The sequence below is a fragment of the Hermetia illucens genome, chromosome 1 (assembly GCF_905115235.1).
Source record: "Hermetia illucens chromosome 1, iHerIll2.2.curated.20191125, whole genome shotgun sequence".
Lineage (NCBI taxonomy): Eukaryota > Metazoa > Arthropoda > Insecta > Diptera > Stratiomyidae > Hermetia > Hermetia illucens.
Genome location: NC_051849.1, coordinates 48115009 through 48131570, shown reverse-complemented (window position 1 = coordinate 48131570; position 16562 = coordinate 48115009). Strand labels below are relative to the sequence as shown.

At 44.0% G+C, this 16562-nt stretch overlaps 1 protein-coding gene across 1 annotated transcript in view; it reads left to right on the top strand.

Moving 5' to 3' along the window:
- The first annotated feature begins 10105 nt into the window (after positions 1-10105).
- The window catches only part of LOC119646345 (protein artichoke), a 40710-nt gene continuing 34253 nt past the window's right edge, over positions 10106-16562 (top strand). The window contains exon 1 of the mRNA XM_038046779.1: positions 10106-10411. The gene's annotated coding sequence lies outside the window, so the exon portion shown is untranslated. The remainder of the gene's footprint in view (positions 10412-16562) is intronic.

The following is a 16562-nucleotide window of genomic DNA, read 5'->3' as shown; positions in this document are numbered from 1 at the left end:
AGTTCGTGAAGGCGAAGGTCATCGGTCGAGTCGGCACGGTTCAATACGAGCTGGAGGACATGGAGGGTCGTAACCTGGGCATCGCTCACGCGAAGGACCTCAAGACCTAATGTGGGTTTGGATCTCGGTCTACCTTTCCTTGTAACCGCCAACACCCAGCCGCTATCAGCAGTGAGGCCCTCACTGGTCTTCAGCTTTCTTTCCTCGAGCGGGTCTCGAAAACCCAGCTGCCCTGTAGTGACCGCGGCTGCGCGACGGGAGCGGAATTTCATTCGGCTCTTTCTTAATCAATTTGCTTAAACAATGCATTTAATAGTGTGCAATTGCCTTAAAGTTCGCCGCAGATTGCACATTATTCAATGTATTCAAGCGAATTGATCTTGACAGGAGGGGAATGATTTGCCGCATCCGCAGGCGCATGCGTATGTTGCCGCAACATTGCCTAGCGAGTGAGAAAGGCTATGTAGCGGGAATAGAAGCGGTGCACGAACAAAGGCAGCGAGAATGTTGCTGGGAAGAGGTTTTTGGCGGGAAGGAAAAAAACGAAGAGTTGGTTTTGAGAACTGAAAGACGGCGGTTGGAGGAGCTTTTGGGTGGAGGAGCAAGTTTTTTTTTGGATCTTGAGAGGAAGGCTGATGATTTGAGGAAGGAAGGTGCAGCAAGTATTGAGGAGAAAAGGAAACCGAGGAAGGGGGAAAGATAGGAGTGAGGACGGAGGATGAAGAAGAAGATGATTCATCATAAAGTGAAGATTTTCGCGAGCAAAGTGAAAGAATCCGCCCGAGAAAACTAACACCACATCGTGCTAACGAAAGTGTAGTTTAAACGAAGATTCCAAAATTAGATTCAAATCGCTTAATCGTTAATACATGAATAATAAGTCTAGTGTCGAAATTTGCGCGTTGTGAATAAACAATCCCTCATAAAAGCATGAGGAGCGAAATCTAAAGAAGGAGTGAACTAACGTTAGTTTTGTGTCGTAGGACTATATATATTTTTGTTAGTTTTTAAATAATTTGAATTCCAAAGACAAACAAAGAAATAGGTACCCGAAGGATCGGTCCGAGCTCGGAGTGACATTTGGGTAAGTGGTTGTTTATTTTCTTTTCTTTTCTTTTTTTTGTATGATTTTTAGTTTATTTCCCTTCTTGTTGATAATTATTAAACTTTGGTTATTTATTGTTTCTTTTTTTTTTTTCTCTCTTATTTTATTTTCATTTTCCTTTTCATAAATTTACCTTTTAGTTAGCTTTATTTTAATTTCTTTTTGGTTTTAAAAAATTTCTTTCTTTGTATTATGATCATAAGCGTGAAAAAATACAATAATGTTTGAATAATCTAAGGTAGTTTGAGGACTTCCTCCCCTTAGTTCCTCCTTGCTCCCGCGGGATTCTTACACAAAGGGACATCCTCTAAAAGAATAACTGGCCGGAGGATGTCGAGGAAGGGTGGGAACCTCACCGGCCGCGCCTCGTTGAAGATCTGAGGCGTAAGGGACGGCAATCGGGAAGGTGATCCGTCGTAGATTTTCCAATACTTGATCGCGGCACTCGGGTCCGGAGACAAACGGCTCCACGCGCGCGGTCGAGCCGTTTTTTTTTTTTTATTTTCCAATTTAGCTCGCGTTCTGGTTTTATTCGATAGGCCGTCGCGAATTCCTACATGAGATCGATGTTAAAATCCGGTGCGGACCCACGCACCGGTAAAGACACGTTATTTTTAGTAATGAAGCGTGAGGGATCAAAGCGCTCAAAGGACCCCCCCACATTCCCGAGCCTGGCTAGCACAGAGGCGTGCAAGAACGTGTCGACCGAGAGCTTTGATAGAGCTGCAATCTTCGTGGGCGGACCTTCACGGTCAAATTTTGCCAAATTGTTTAGTTTTTTTTTGGGATAGCTCTGCCCTCTAGGTCGTTATCGGCCACTCAAGGGATCGACTGGATCTCTTATCTCCTTCAGTATCATTACAATTCCCGTCGCTCGAGAGAGCCTTCGATGCTATTTAAATATTGGGTATGTGCATTTTTGATCAGAATTTTCGCAGACGAACGTAGAGTTATAAATTTTGCCCTGTCTTCGGCATTACCGTAACGTTTAAACCTCAGACGAGCTTTGTGTTTCTACGAAGAAAGTGAAGCAGGCAGGGTATTTGCGTAAACTAGAGAGTAGCGTGCAAAACTCTCAAGCGTTCGAAGAGTGTCTCAGCTAATCTGCCGCTCTTCTTTCGAGAGGAAGACATCGACATCGTATTGGTATATGGGCTTTAGATCGGAGGAGGTGGAACCATTAAAAAACTCCAAAGGAAATACTACAATTTATTGCAGACCACCAAAGGCTTTGATCCGGACAGGTCTAGAGCATGAATTCTCGCCAAAAAAAACCTGCATGCCATTCTATGTCAGGACCTGAATTCCAGCAACGTAACCGTGGTAAAATTGGAGTAGCGCGCAGTGGCGAACGTGTATATCTCCACGGCTTACATAGCTCACAACCAATCAGCTCCACCAGAAGAATTACAACATGTCCCAAATCCCAGCGAGGAAGGCCGACCTATTTATAGGCTGTGAAGCCAATACGTAGCACATGCTTTGGGGCAGTTCGGAAATCAACGAATTGACCTTATTATTAACACAAACCTGTCAGTATGTACCAGTAGCAGGACACAAACCTGCCATTTCCAGTTGTTTGACATCACCTTCATCATCATCAATGGCGTAGCCACCGGCATACGGTTTAGGCGTGCTTGAGTAAGGAACTCCCGGTTTTGAGCCGAGGTCCACAAATTCAATATCTTTAAAAGTTGTCAGGCATCGTGACCTACACTATTGCTCCATTCGAGGCAGGGTCTATCACGACTTCTTTCAGAGACCCCAGGAGGATCAACTGGGGGAAATTTCGTATGGTTATAAAAATCAAATTCTTCGGTGCTGGCAATGGTAATATTAAAACGATAGGCAAACTTGGGCCAAGGTGGGGGTTTGGAGAAGGCAATCAAAATCGCATTAAAGTCTCGTGTCCGGCAAAATACAGCCAAAAACCACAGTAGTAGAACGAAGATCTCCCCAATTTCAGGAAGCTCTACCAAGGAGGTCTTTAACATCTACTACAGGCACAAATAATGACAGCCATACAATGATTGCCTGAAGAGGTACAAGCTGGCCATCGGGCTGTCATGAAGCATCAGTGAGTCTGCGGTTTCAGTAGGATTCTCGCCAGGGAACATAGGAGCCCATCACTTCTTAAAAGAAATGAGGGCTTCCATTCAGGTTGTACTTCCCCTTTGGAGGGGAGGGGGGGAGAATGCGCGTCCAAATCCCCCTTGCAAATTATGCAACCCCAATATCGTGTGAGATTATCGAAATTAATCAGCAATCACCGCGGATGAAATTATCTGATGCTAGCGCAAGTCATGCTTCAGAGACAAAAAGAAAGCGTGTGCGGTGGCATGTAGAGATTTATCGGAGCGATATTTTAAAGATGAATCCATAGAAATTGCTCTTCACGGAGTAATTAACACGGTTGAGTGGTCGTTTTGCTACAAGCAATATATCTTAGCTGCCATCCTGAATGTAGAGAGAGCATTTAAGAACGTTAGGATCCAAACAATTAAGGAGGCTCTAACTAGAATAAGATTGGAAGGGTGTCTCATCCAATGGATAGTATTCATGTTGCGCGTCATCCTACACGTTCCGCTGAAATGCGCCTCAGCTTCCTCCAGCAACTCTCGAGATGCTCGCATTCCTCCTCTACTGTTCTGCACCAAGTGCTCTTGGGGCGACCCCCTCGCCGCCATCTTGGGAGAGTGGATTCATGTGAACAATGCCAATTAGTATTTATTAACAATTTTCTAATAGAGCAAGCAAAAATTGGCCAGGAAGAATATTTGTTGACCCTTCTACTTGCACATAAATTTGCCCAGGTGGGATTTGTATCGTGATCTGACGTCGGACACCAGTCGACTCAGCTGTGATTGAGTACCTGAGTCAAATCAGGGTAATAATCTCGGGCGAGCGCAATGCTGATCACATTGGCTCCCACAGTATATTGTTTCGGTCTTGAATGAAATTCTCTAACAGGCAGATCAGGGCCTGATCCAATATGGATTGTTGCGCCAATGATTATTATTATTATTACATATTATTTAATGTAGGCACAACGGTTGAGCTTAGCTGGGACGAATGTGCATGCCGCTAAAAATGTAAATATTTCAATTTGAAGTTCAAGGCCGGGGTCGGCGGAATGAGGAATTTGTCGAGAACTCGCTGGAACATCGAACACGTATGCAAAATGATGTATTTCTGCATGGTTTGAACCAGACTGTGTGAGAGTTCCAGGACATCAAGGGAAGCCGTGAGGGATTTAGGTACAATACCTGTAGCTGATAATGTTAAAGAAAGTACAACCACCCGTTTGAGATGCTAAATTCCTTTGATTTTCCGAGCCAGTTGCTCATATTTTACTTTCTTTTCCACGTATTTTTATTAAATATTGCTATTAACAGCACATCAGGCTTGCTGTGCATTATGTGTGATAAGTTAGAATTTACCGGTCTCAATACATATTGTAAGCAGAACTGTCAAGTACTGCCAGCGGCTCATATCGGTAAACCAAACTTGTTCCCGTGATCAGCCTATGTTTGTATGCAAGGTTTTGGTGAATCACCTTATACAACATTGCGCGTGTTCATGTGTTGCAGCGGCGCGATTACAGTGCAGCCAGAAATGAGATGGTCCAACGTCTCTAACGCGGAACCACACATTTTGCACTAGTCGTTTTCCACTCGTTCTCTTTATAGGCTTGGGTGGCGACCACGGAGTTCTGAATGGCACTCATGAATTCCTCCATCTCAGCAAAGAGCTTGGCAGCACACAGTCATCTGTTCGACAAATGGCTACCAAAGGCAATTTGCGTGTTTGTCGTGCATTGTTTTCGACTTCCATTCACTGATTCGCTCCTGGTCGGACTTCACCCCACTCAGAGGATTGAAAGATTGATCCTTCACGTTAAGTGGAGTCAGCCCAAAGTCTACTTTACAAACACTAAGGGAATCGCTTGCTCTTTGTTGTGAAAATAAGCGAGTCGACTTAGCGTTGTTGTTGTGCCGCCACGTTAACCACGCCCCTACCTCCGATGTCATCAGGCAAGTTCATCCACTGCATGGCAGATTTTGGATAATGCATTCGGAATTTGAACATACTAATCCGTATCTGCCGCCAGACTTTTTCCAGATCGGTTTTCGTCCACAGTAATATTTCGAATGGATTCGCCAGTAAAAGGATAGCGAATATACAGAGTGCGGCAGCATAACTTCCTTTTTTAAAATGCGCGCCACTCAGTTAGTTGATGTCATAGCGGAGCGCTAGTGGTCTCCTTCAAGAGGGGATATTGTAAAGCTTTGTCCTGACACGGTTCAGTCGCCATCATTCGTTGGAATAGTGAGGAGCGTGCCTTTGCCGTTGAGGTTTACTTTTCAAGTGGATGTTCGGTTATTGCAACACAGCGTGCAAATCAATTGTTACATGGGACACTACATTCAGACAAACTGCAAGTGCGACAAAAGGAAGAACTGGAGTCCCTCGGCCCGTTAGATCACCTGAGAACATTGAAGCAGTGAGAGCGTCAATGTTGTGATCGCCACGGCGTTCTGCGCGCAAACACGCATCTGCCCTTAGACTATCCGATCGTTCTGTGAGAAGAATTCTTCGTGATGATCTTAATTTTCATCCCTATCAGATGGCGATAGTGCAGGAACTTTCAGAACGTGACTTCAATTCTCGGATGAACGCGTGTGAGCTTCTTCTTGATGTCGTTCCCGAGGGTGCTATTGTTTTTTTTTAGTGATGAAGCCCATTTTCATTTGTGTCGGTCAGTTAACAAACAAAACATGCGCTACTGGGCTGACACCAACCCTCGAGAATTGCATCAAAAGCCTTTGCATTCACCCAAAGTCACAGTGTGATGTGCAATTTCCTCAGCTGGAATTATTGGTCCCTGGTTTTTTGAGGAAAATGAGGTTACAGTGACAGTGAATTCGGACCGGTATGTAAACATGCTACAGATTTTTTTTCCACGGCTAGAAAATTTGGATTTGGGGGACACTTGGTTCCAACAAGACGGTGCAGCAGTACACACTTCAAGAGCATCGATGGCTGTTTTGAGGGAACACTTTCCAGAGCGCCTTATCTCAATTAGAGGCGATTTGGAATGGCCGGTACGCTCTCCCGATCTGTCCCCTTGTGATTTTTTTTTATGGGGTTTTTTGAAATCCCGTGTTTATGCGAACCGTCCAAGAACCCTACAAGATTTGAAGACCAACATCCAAGAAGAAATTGCCAACATAACACCTGCTATGCTAACAAGAGTCATGACAAACGCCAGAAATCGGTTTACGCAATGTATGGAGAATGGGGGACGTCACCTAACAGATTTGATCTTCAAAACAATGTAAATAAAAACTTTAGACATGTACCTACATTATAAAAAATAAATAAATATTTTTCGATGCATACAATAGTTTTTATTGAGTTTTGAAAAAAGGAAGTTATGCTGCCGCACCCTGTATATAATGTGGTTATTTTATTTTTTTCCGAGAGATGCGATTTCAGTACTAGCTTTATACGTCGAACATTTTGGACAGCAGAGCATCGCCAGGTGTGCGGGATGCTGTCGAAAACCTTAGCGTAATCGATGTAGTAATTAAAGGGATTTCTTTGGTCTTTAGTTGCCTGTGCTACAACTACTGAGTCGACAATGAGCTGCTTTTTACAACCTCTTGGCCTGATTCGGCAGTCCTTCTGCTCTTCGGGCAGAATGTTGTTGGTTTCGAAGTGCGTACTAATAATGGACCTTATGAATTTACAGAGGGTTGGAAAACAAGTAATCGTTCGACTTCTGTTTGTGGGGTCTTGCACCGTGTCCTTTTTAGGGACAAGGTAGGCAATTCTCGCTGTGAGGAAAGGTGGCCGACTAATGACTTGATTTATATCATATACCGACGGACTGCATACGACAGACAGTTTCTGCTTTAGTGTGTCTAGGATTTCAATTACTGGGGATGGCATAGTCCCTGTAAACCCTCTGCACTTGATTTCTCAACTATCTGCTGGCATTGTCAGTGGTGATCAGCCTAGAAATATCCTGCCTTAGGGAGTCCCGGCGACGTTCCGGACAAATTTTCCATGTTGGAACCAATAACGCGAAAGCGAATCTTCTGACTGTGCAAACTGACAGCCGTAACTGCACCACGATTCACAAGTGATTGTAGTTGCAGCAGCGATATATCAGCACGCAGTCGAGATGCAATCTCAACATTGATTTCAGATTCAATTCATGGAGTTGCTGGAGGTGCATAGAGCCTGGGGTTTCCCGATCTATGCAAAGGATCCATTTTGGAGAATTCTATACACGCTCTTTGGGATTTGTCCTGAACCTCAGCGGAGGCTTTAGCTGGACGGTGAAGAAGAGAGTTCGACTTGCACTGAAACTGTTCTCTGCAGTGCGGCTTCAGGTTGTTGATGCCGCCACCTCTGCCCTCATCGACTCTCGGCCACCAGTTTCAACGATGACCTCAAGTCGAACACGCTCTCTGATGGTGACCGGGATTGTGTCGCGGCGTGTAATCAAGCGGTACTGGTTTGCGACTCACTGCACAGTTCCGTGCGCGAATTGCGGAAACGCTCGACGAATCTCTGTTGCAACAAGGGGCGGTAAGATGTTGTATCCACCCCCGCCGTTATTTCGTAGTAGGAGCGGATGATGAAGAGGTTCATGTCTTCACTGTACTTTATCCGTAGCCTACGCGAACCTGCCGAAGTGGTCGCCGCAGATTGTGGCGAAACAGCTGCAGCAGGCGAAGCAATCCTCCTGGTCGTCGTGGCGCTTAGACGTCGAACGCCCCACGACTAGCGGTTTCGACGCCATGCTGTCCATTACGGGAGCCCGACCCAGTCACCAAGTCAGGCGACTCTCGCCGGTTATCCGTAGCGGACCTTAAATTCCTTCTTCTTCTCATAGATGGATCCGCATTTTATACCTAACTGTCAGGTGTGCGGATAGTTTCCTCAGTGAGTAATCTGCAAGACTGCAAAGTTCCTGCACTTTTCTCACGTACCCCCTGAGACGCTGCGGTGGCGTACAGCCATTCAGACTGAAGCTATCCATCCCTCCTCTTTCACAACCGGGATTGGGACCGGTTACGGCGGAGATCACTTTCACTTCATTATTTTTATTTTATCGTACTTTGGTTATTTTATTATTTCACTTTTAGTTTAATTTATTAACTCCTTTTATTACTTTAATTTATTATTTCATTTCACACTGAACTGCATCTTAAAGTAGAAAAGATAAATTTCAGATAATTTTCTATTGATCCGTGGACCTCCTCTATCTCTATTCCTCTTCTAACACTCGTAAACCTTAAAGTAAAACAAGGAACAGCCTCCAATCTGACAGTCTGAGGATACCAAGGCCGGGGAAGAACTTCAAAGGTCGCGCGAACCGTCATGAATTTTACCTTTGGATCACAATATTCCGGAGTTTTATGGCAGCTCGCGTGTTGATTAATAGTTAGGTGTACGCCAAGTCTCATGTTGATTTAATTTTTTAAGATCCGATGCGTCCCCACGCATTAGCTAAAGAACACGTGAAGTTTTGTTAAATAACACGTGAGAGATCGAAGTGCTCAAGGGGCCCCCTTCACCCCTATCCTGACTATCATAGAGGCAAGCAAGCGCGTGTCGGTGGAACACTTCGATGGAGCTTCAATACTTGCGGGCGGACCTTCACTGTCAAATTCGCCAAATTTCGACTTTTTTAGGTATTGGGATAGCTTTCCCCTCTAGGTCGTCTTCGGTCACTGAGGATGGTCTTTAGATTCTTATCAATTTTATTTGTCATTACAGGGTCACTTTTCATGTACCACTCCCATATGGCTGTCGATCAAACTTTCAACATGTTCTTTGATGCGTTCCAGGATTATTTTAGTTATTATTTTTGCGATGACAAGAAGCAGGCAGATACCCCTACAATTGTCTCGCTTAAAAAGGGTGCCCTTCTCGGAAATCTTAACGACCATTCCTTTTTTCCACTCTCTGGGAACGGTCTCGGATCCCCAAGATCCAAGATCCCCGATGAATAACTCTGTGGGAAGACCATCAACTTTACTCCGTTTAAGTATATTAATGGCCGAAATGATTTCTCTTCTGCTTGGAGGAACAGTCCGTATCCGTATGTTACGGCGACTGGCCATTTTATCCACAAGAGGCGGAACTTCATCGTATGTGATATGGCTAAGAATCGTGGTGAAGTATTCTTTCCACCTTTTCAGATTCTCTCCATTATGGATGAAAGAGTAAACCGTTAACATCCTTTACAGGACCATCGAAAGATTTGCGACTACATGCAGGCTCTTTCGTGAAGCGCCATACACTTCTGAAATCATTATGTTCTGCAGCATCTTCTACTTCCCTAACCAGCTTTGACTAGTTATTGGTTAAGTTAAAGGAAATGATTCGTTTTTTTTTCAAAGTCTTATCAATTTGCAATGAACTCATGGAAGCCTTGAGCGGTCGGGTAATTGCGACAATTAGATTAATTGTGTTGGGTATATTCCCAAAAACCATCATAAATTAGTCTAAGAAGACCAAGTTGTATTTTTACAGAATAATATAAAACAATAAAATTGGAAGCTCAATTATGGTGTAAATTTCTTAGATTGAATAGAAAATTGTATTTAATCACAACAAACTTAGAAGCCATACAAATAGCTGGGTACGAACAGGTATTGTTTTCGCTGCAAGAAAACCGCTCCCTTTCTATTGAAATCTAATTAACAATGATCTGATTTCCACCTGCTGTTCGTCAACAACCTACCACAAACGGTTTCCTATGCTGCACGTAAGAATGCATTGGCTGCATTATATGGTCCATGAAGTCGATGTGGACCAGCTGAGCATGGTCAGAACGGCAATAAAAGCATTCAAGTAGTCTCGCGCAATGTTCGTACCACGAACATTTATCAAGGCCATTCTCTTATATTTCAGCTTTCAATTTACCTCCCAGACAAACAATCAGATACGATTGCTGTCGACGAGGCGGCAAAGTGGTAAATGCGGCAGTGGAGCGCCTCTTACTCACCAACTTTGAGTCTTGTTTCTTCGTCAGTTTTCTCGAAACATTCGCGGTGTGAGAAGCTCGAATTTCTTAATCCAACTCGTGGAATACTTGATACAATTAGAGTGATTTGCGCTGTAATAAATCGTGGAAATACTTCGTCTTTTAATTCTTAAGCGCATCGAACAAAGTGTGATATTTCTGCTGTGATTTGCTGCAACTTTTCTTCTTGCAAAACGAAAGACTTGAGCGAGTAACTTCATAAACGGAAAATGATATATCGGCGCAGATAGAAAGTTAATGTAAGTTGGAAAAGTCATGAAGTCTTGGTTTTTGCGCCTTCTCCGATTTCTTGCAATCAGTGAGGATTTCATATAATAACCTGCTGTAACGGGGGACATGTTTCTATGCTAGGTGGTTGACTTGTGTGCGTGCAGAGAGTGCTCCGGTATGTGATATGAATACTGAAAGTGAAATGATTTTGTGATGCATTTACGGTATTTAGTTTTCATGGTAATGACGTCACTAATAAAGCTCTGATGGCTTTACCTGTTGGCGGGTGGTGGGTGGCAATGATATAAGATACCATGTGTGATTATGTGACATTTAGGAAGCCGCTTCTATTCAATTTACCGCTATTCTCAAATAACTGAGGAAAAAGTGTATTTGTTTACGTGGTGAATGTTTATTGTGTGGTGAGGTCTGTAATGCATCGTTGACCGATCTTTATGTTTGGCTGAGAAGTACCTATAACCCTGAAATGTTGAGAATTCATCATCAACGAATTTAAAGCTTCTGATAGAGGGGAATGACTGTTACTTAAGTTTATTATTAATATCTGAAATCGAAATGAAATATGATGCAGACCTGTTTCTTTGTAGGAAATCTTTTCAGTACCAGTTTTCTGACTGGTTTTTCTAGTAGCGTTTGTATTAATTTTGTGTTAAATGTGAGTCAAAAGGTTGATTTTTGGTTTTTCTTGAATGATTGTTTCTTGATAAGTCACTTCTTTGTATTTTTGATTGTTTTGACATTGCTTTATTTTGTTGTTATGAGCATCCGGAATGAGATACTTTTTTAGTAATTTGTGGTACGCACATACCCAGAATAATACGAAATCATATCAAAATTTGTTTTCCTTTCGAGTCCTAATATTAAAGCCTTCGCCCAGAAGCAGCATATGCAGCTGCTTTCAAACGTTTTAGTTTATCGGCAGCATCTGCTTATTTCTATATTGAGTAATGATGTGCTGCTGTTATAAAATGAATCAGTTACTTCTGTTTCCCGGCTGTTATGATATCATTGAATTTTCCATTTGCTATTTTTTCGGTCATTTGCAACTATCATCATCAACGGCGCAACAACCGGTATCCGGTCTAGGCCTGCCTTAATAAGGAATTCCAGACATGTGAGTTTTGCGCCGAGGTCCACCAATTCGATATCCCTAAAAGCTGTCTGGCGTCCTGACCTACGCCATCGCTCCATCTCAGGCAGGGTCTTTTTCTACCATAGATATTGCCCTTATAGACTTTCCGGGCTGAATCATCTTCATCCATACGGATTAAGTGACCCGCCCACCGTAACCTATTGAGCCGGATTTCATCCACAACCTGACGGTCATGGTATCGCTCATAGATTCGTTGCTATGTAGGCTACGGAAGCGTCCATCCTCATGTAGGGGGCCAAAAATTCTTCGGAGGGTTCTTTTCTCGAACGCGACCAAGAGTTCCCAATTCTTCTTGCTAAGAACCTAAGTCTCCGGGGAATACATGAGAACTGGCAAGATTATTGTCTTGTACAGTAAAAGATTTGGCCCTATGGTAAGACGTTTTGAGCGATACAGTTTTTGTAACCTAAAGTAGGCTCTGTTGGCTGCCAACAACCATGCGCGGATTTCATCGTCATAGCTGTTATCGGTTGTGATTTTTGACCCTAGATAGGAGAAATTATCGACGGTCTCAAAGTTGTAGTCTCCTATCTTTATTCTTCCCGTTTGACCAGTGCGGTTTGATGTTGTTGGTTGGTTGGTTTTTGGTGCTGACGTTGCCACCATATACTTTGTCTTGTCTTCATTGATGTGCAGCCCAAGATCTCGCACCTCAAGCCGCCTGCTCGATCTGGACGAAGGCAGTTTATATGTCTCGGGTCGTTCTTCCCATGATGTCAATATCGTCAGCATAGGCCAGTAGTTGGGTGGACTTAAAGAGGATCGTACCTCTTGCATTTACCTCAGCATCACGGATCACTTTCTCGAGGGCCAGGTTAAAGAGGACGCATGATAGGGCATCTCCTTGCCGTAGATCGTTGTTGACGTCGAATGGCCTTGAGAGTGATCCTATTGCATTTATCTGGCCTCGCACATTGGTCAGGATCAGCCTAGTCAGTCTTATTAATTCTCTCATCGCCGTGTACAGTTTTACCCTGGCTATGCTATCATAGGCGGCTTTGAAGTCGATGAATAGATGGTGTAACTGATGTCCATATTCCAACAGTTTTCCATCGCTTGCCGCAGAGAGAAAATCTGATCTGTTGCCGGTTTGTCTGGAGTGAAGCCTCTTTGGTATGGGCCAATGATGTTCTGGGCGTATGGGGCTATCCGGCCTAGCAAGATAGCGGAGAATATCTTATCGATGATACTTGGCAACGTGATACCTCTATAATTGCTGCACTGTGTGATATCTCCGTTTTTATGTATGAGACAGATAATGCCTCTTTGCCAGTCGTCAGGCATTGATTCGTTGTCCCATACCTTGAGCACAAGTTGATGAACCATGATGGTGTAACTGGTCGCCTCTATATTCAACTAATTCGGCTGTAATTCCATCGGGTCCTGGCGACTTATAATTTTTAAGCCGATGAATTGCACGGACTGTTTCTCCTATACTTGGTGGTGGTAGTATTTGTCCTTCGTCTTCAGTTGACGGGACCTCCAACTCGCCGATGTGCTAGTTGTTCAGTAGTTCATCAATGTACTCAACCCATCGCTCCAATATGCCCATTCTGTCGGAAATCAGGTTTCCCTCTTTGTCTCGGCAGGATGAACATCGAGGTGTATAAGGCTTCATCCTGCTGACTTGTTGGTAAAATTTCCGCGCCTGATTTCCAGTTCACAGACTTGTTGGTTCTCTCAGGCTGTGACTTCTCTGCTCGACAGAGTTCGTGATAAGCTTCTGCGCGTGCCCGCTTTCTTTGAGACTGCGACATTACTCGGTATGTAGCATTCTTCCGCTCCGTCGCTAGCTTACATTCATTGTCAAACCAGCCGTTCCGACTTTTCTTGTGGCTGGGGCCAATTATGTTTGTGGCCGTATTATTGATAATGTTCTTTAGGTGATTGTGAAGATCATTTGTTGATGCTTCTCCAGGACCTCCGTTGACTGCGGTTATTGCGGCATCCATTTCCCTCTTATTGGTGTTGCGGACGGCTTTGTTGTGGATGGCTTCAGTGTTAACTCTCACCTGATTGTCAGAGGGGATTCTGAGTGGTGTTGTTATTCGAGCTCCCAGAATAATACAAAATGATATCAAGATTTGTTTTCCTTCCGAGTCCTAATTTTAAAACCTTCGCTCAGAAGCAGCATATGCAACTGCTTCCAAACGTTTTAGTTTATCGGCAGCACCTGGGCACAAAGCAAAGATTTACGTGTTGGAAAAACGCTATGTTCTTTGCAAGGACCATTGTCTGCAAAAAGTAGATGTGGTTCATCTTCCCTGTTCCGGGCGGTGCTAGATTTTCAAAAAAGAATTGCAAAACGCGATGTCAAACATCATCATCCTCATCCTACAAGCGAACATCCATCGGACTGCTCACAACCTGATGTAGCAGATGGTGTAAGAAAGAAGAGTTGACTTACTGCTCCTCAACGAGTAATGTCAAGATAAAAGCTAACGATCGTGGTGTGTCGATATGTCAAGCATTGCTGAAACCTGGGTGAGAGATATGATAAACTTGCCAATATGGGATGATTGTGGTTTGTTGTGCGGAAGTGACTTTTTCAGCATTCACTTTACACTGGACGAATCTATGTCCGCTTTTCGAAACAGGCTCGTTGATTTGGAGGATACGATTTAAAACACGGGATTTAGAGTTCAGTTGGATGAGACTTTAACGTCAGAGGCCTCGAATGGGGTATGCCTTAACCGAATTCCCGGGGCACCAAATTTTCGGAGATGGTCACCAGGTCAAGACTTATTGTTCTAAATATCGGTAGCATTCCGACGCTCTGGTTGCGAGGGTACTTGCTACGGAGTTCTTAGTATCGTAGAATCCCGATAATTCGTATCGTCGAGGGACTGACCATTTGGTACGAAATACCGCAATTACCAATTGTCGGAAGCGAAAAATAAAGAAAATTTCCTCTGGGGACCGGCGAATTTGTACGAATTAACCTGAAATACGAATTATCGTACCTATCTATCCACTGTATTAGCGTAGCAGCGATGGGCACTGGAAGATTTCACGGTGAGTGATTACCAGCACATTTCCTTCAAAGTGACAAATGGCTCCTCTCAATGTTGTGAAGTCCAGCAAATACCTATCGGGTGCAACATCGAGAAAATCGACGCTGGAAAATTTTCAAAGTTCTTTCAAGAGGGGCAAATGAGCTTTAAGACCCGGATGCGGACAGAAAAACTGCGACTGCATCATTAGTGAACTCAACAATGTGCTTTATTACCGCAGCTTCCGACGCATCGACGCATCAAAGGAGACTCTGTCACGGAAAGTCACCTGTGGTGGATAGTTGAAATTGCAAGTCTACGAAGGAATTGTCCCAGACTTTAGCAAACTGCTTCGCATGCAAGAGGCCAACATGGGGTAATTCTTATATCCGCAGAATATAATAGAGTGAAAAGGGATCTAAATCGGGACCCATGGGGCCTGGGTTAGAATTTGGTTACCAAAAAAAAATTAGTGCTATCAAATATCCTGTTCTATGGAAACAGTGAAGATGGAAGAATTGTGGAGGCACCTTTTTCTGTCTACCCCGTCCGAGATGACGGTGTTAATGAGAGGAGAAAAGCTGAGGAATAGCCACTTTTCAGGGTAAAGGAAAAGCACAGGACCGGATAGTGTCTTAGACCAGGCGATCTACAATAAATGCAATTGAAGAAGTTGTCCAAACGGTGAGGCTGGCTGAAGTATAAAGTCGCCATGGTCAACGATAAGGATCTTTAGAATGCCTGATTCGAATATACATGGTCGAATATACATGGACAAAAAGGTCACTGTACATTAAGAATGGTGATGTGGCGTGTCAGAAAATGAATTACTGAGCATGGATTCTTCCCAGATTTCCTACAGTCCTCCCTACTCAAATTGGTGAACCCATAGTTTTATCCAGTAGTATCGAGTATACCAGTCCTTCTTCTTCGTTCCGAAGAAAGTAGTAAGAGGAGGCACGGCAAACACCTATCGCAAGTACGAGGGCGATGGGTTTTATGAGTTGCATTCGCCTATCAAATCGTCTCGGAGCCAGCAGTAATGGTGAGAGTAGGAGCTATTGCGAAAGCTTTCCATGCTGCTGAGCGGAGGTCTATACGCCTCAGAAATGGAAAAGGAATCTTAGTGCATGACAACCGTGGGAAAGAGAATTGGAAAGTGGATGAACCGCGTGGTTCAATCGAAAGAATTGTGGGGACATGGGTATTTTCAGTTTTACCTGCGCACAATCGTGGAATCGCTGTCGCCCGGATGATGGATGGATGTATGATGTCTACTACACTTTTTTCTTCTGTAAAACTTAGGAGCGCCATGGGCATCGCTTGCTGGGGAAGGGTGTCAAGTGCCTTCGCGATCACACGTGGAACAGAGTGGCACATTACAGCCAAGGCATTCTTAAGGCCAAAAAGAGGGAGATGGATAGAAATGATCGCAAGGTAGCTGATGCTCTCTGAACCACTGGGTTGTGCTACATTGAATAAGCTGGGTCTGGGGTAATGCTCCTTGTTGTGTTATAGGAAAAGATTTGTCGATACGACATGCTAGGTGTTGGAAGGCAACGACGCAGCGGACGAACTAGCCAAGAAGGGAGCAGGGACGCCTTTACACGGGCCAGAACCCTTCTGTGGAATCGGAAACGGTTTCATGGCTATGAATCTAAGAAATGAAGAGGAACCGTTGAGGAAACTATACTGGGCGGGCCTACCGGGGGTGGAGCAGTCCAGGGTGCTTATTGGGGGATACAAACCCATGCGTACAAAGGATTGCTTAAACCTCACCAAAAAGAACCTCTGACTCATAGTTGGAATTCTCACTGGTCATTGTCGGCTGAACTATCACCTAGGGAAGCTAGGGATATCTACGGACACTGCCTGCAGGTTTTGTGAGAAGGAGGACGAAACCTCTATACACGTCCTGGGACAGCGTCCGGCACTTGTGCAAAGTAGGTCGAGGCATCTGGGAAACACTTACTAATAGATGCAAGGCTGAAAGATCTAGAAGTAGGGAACATA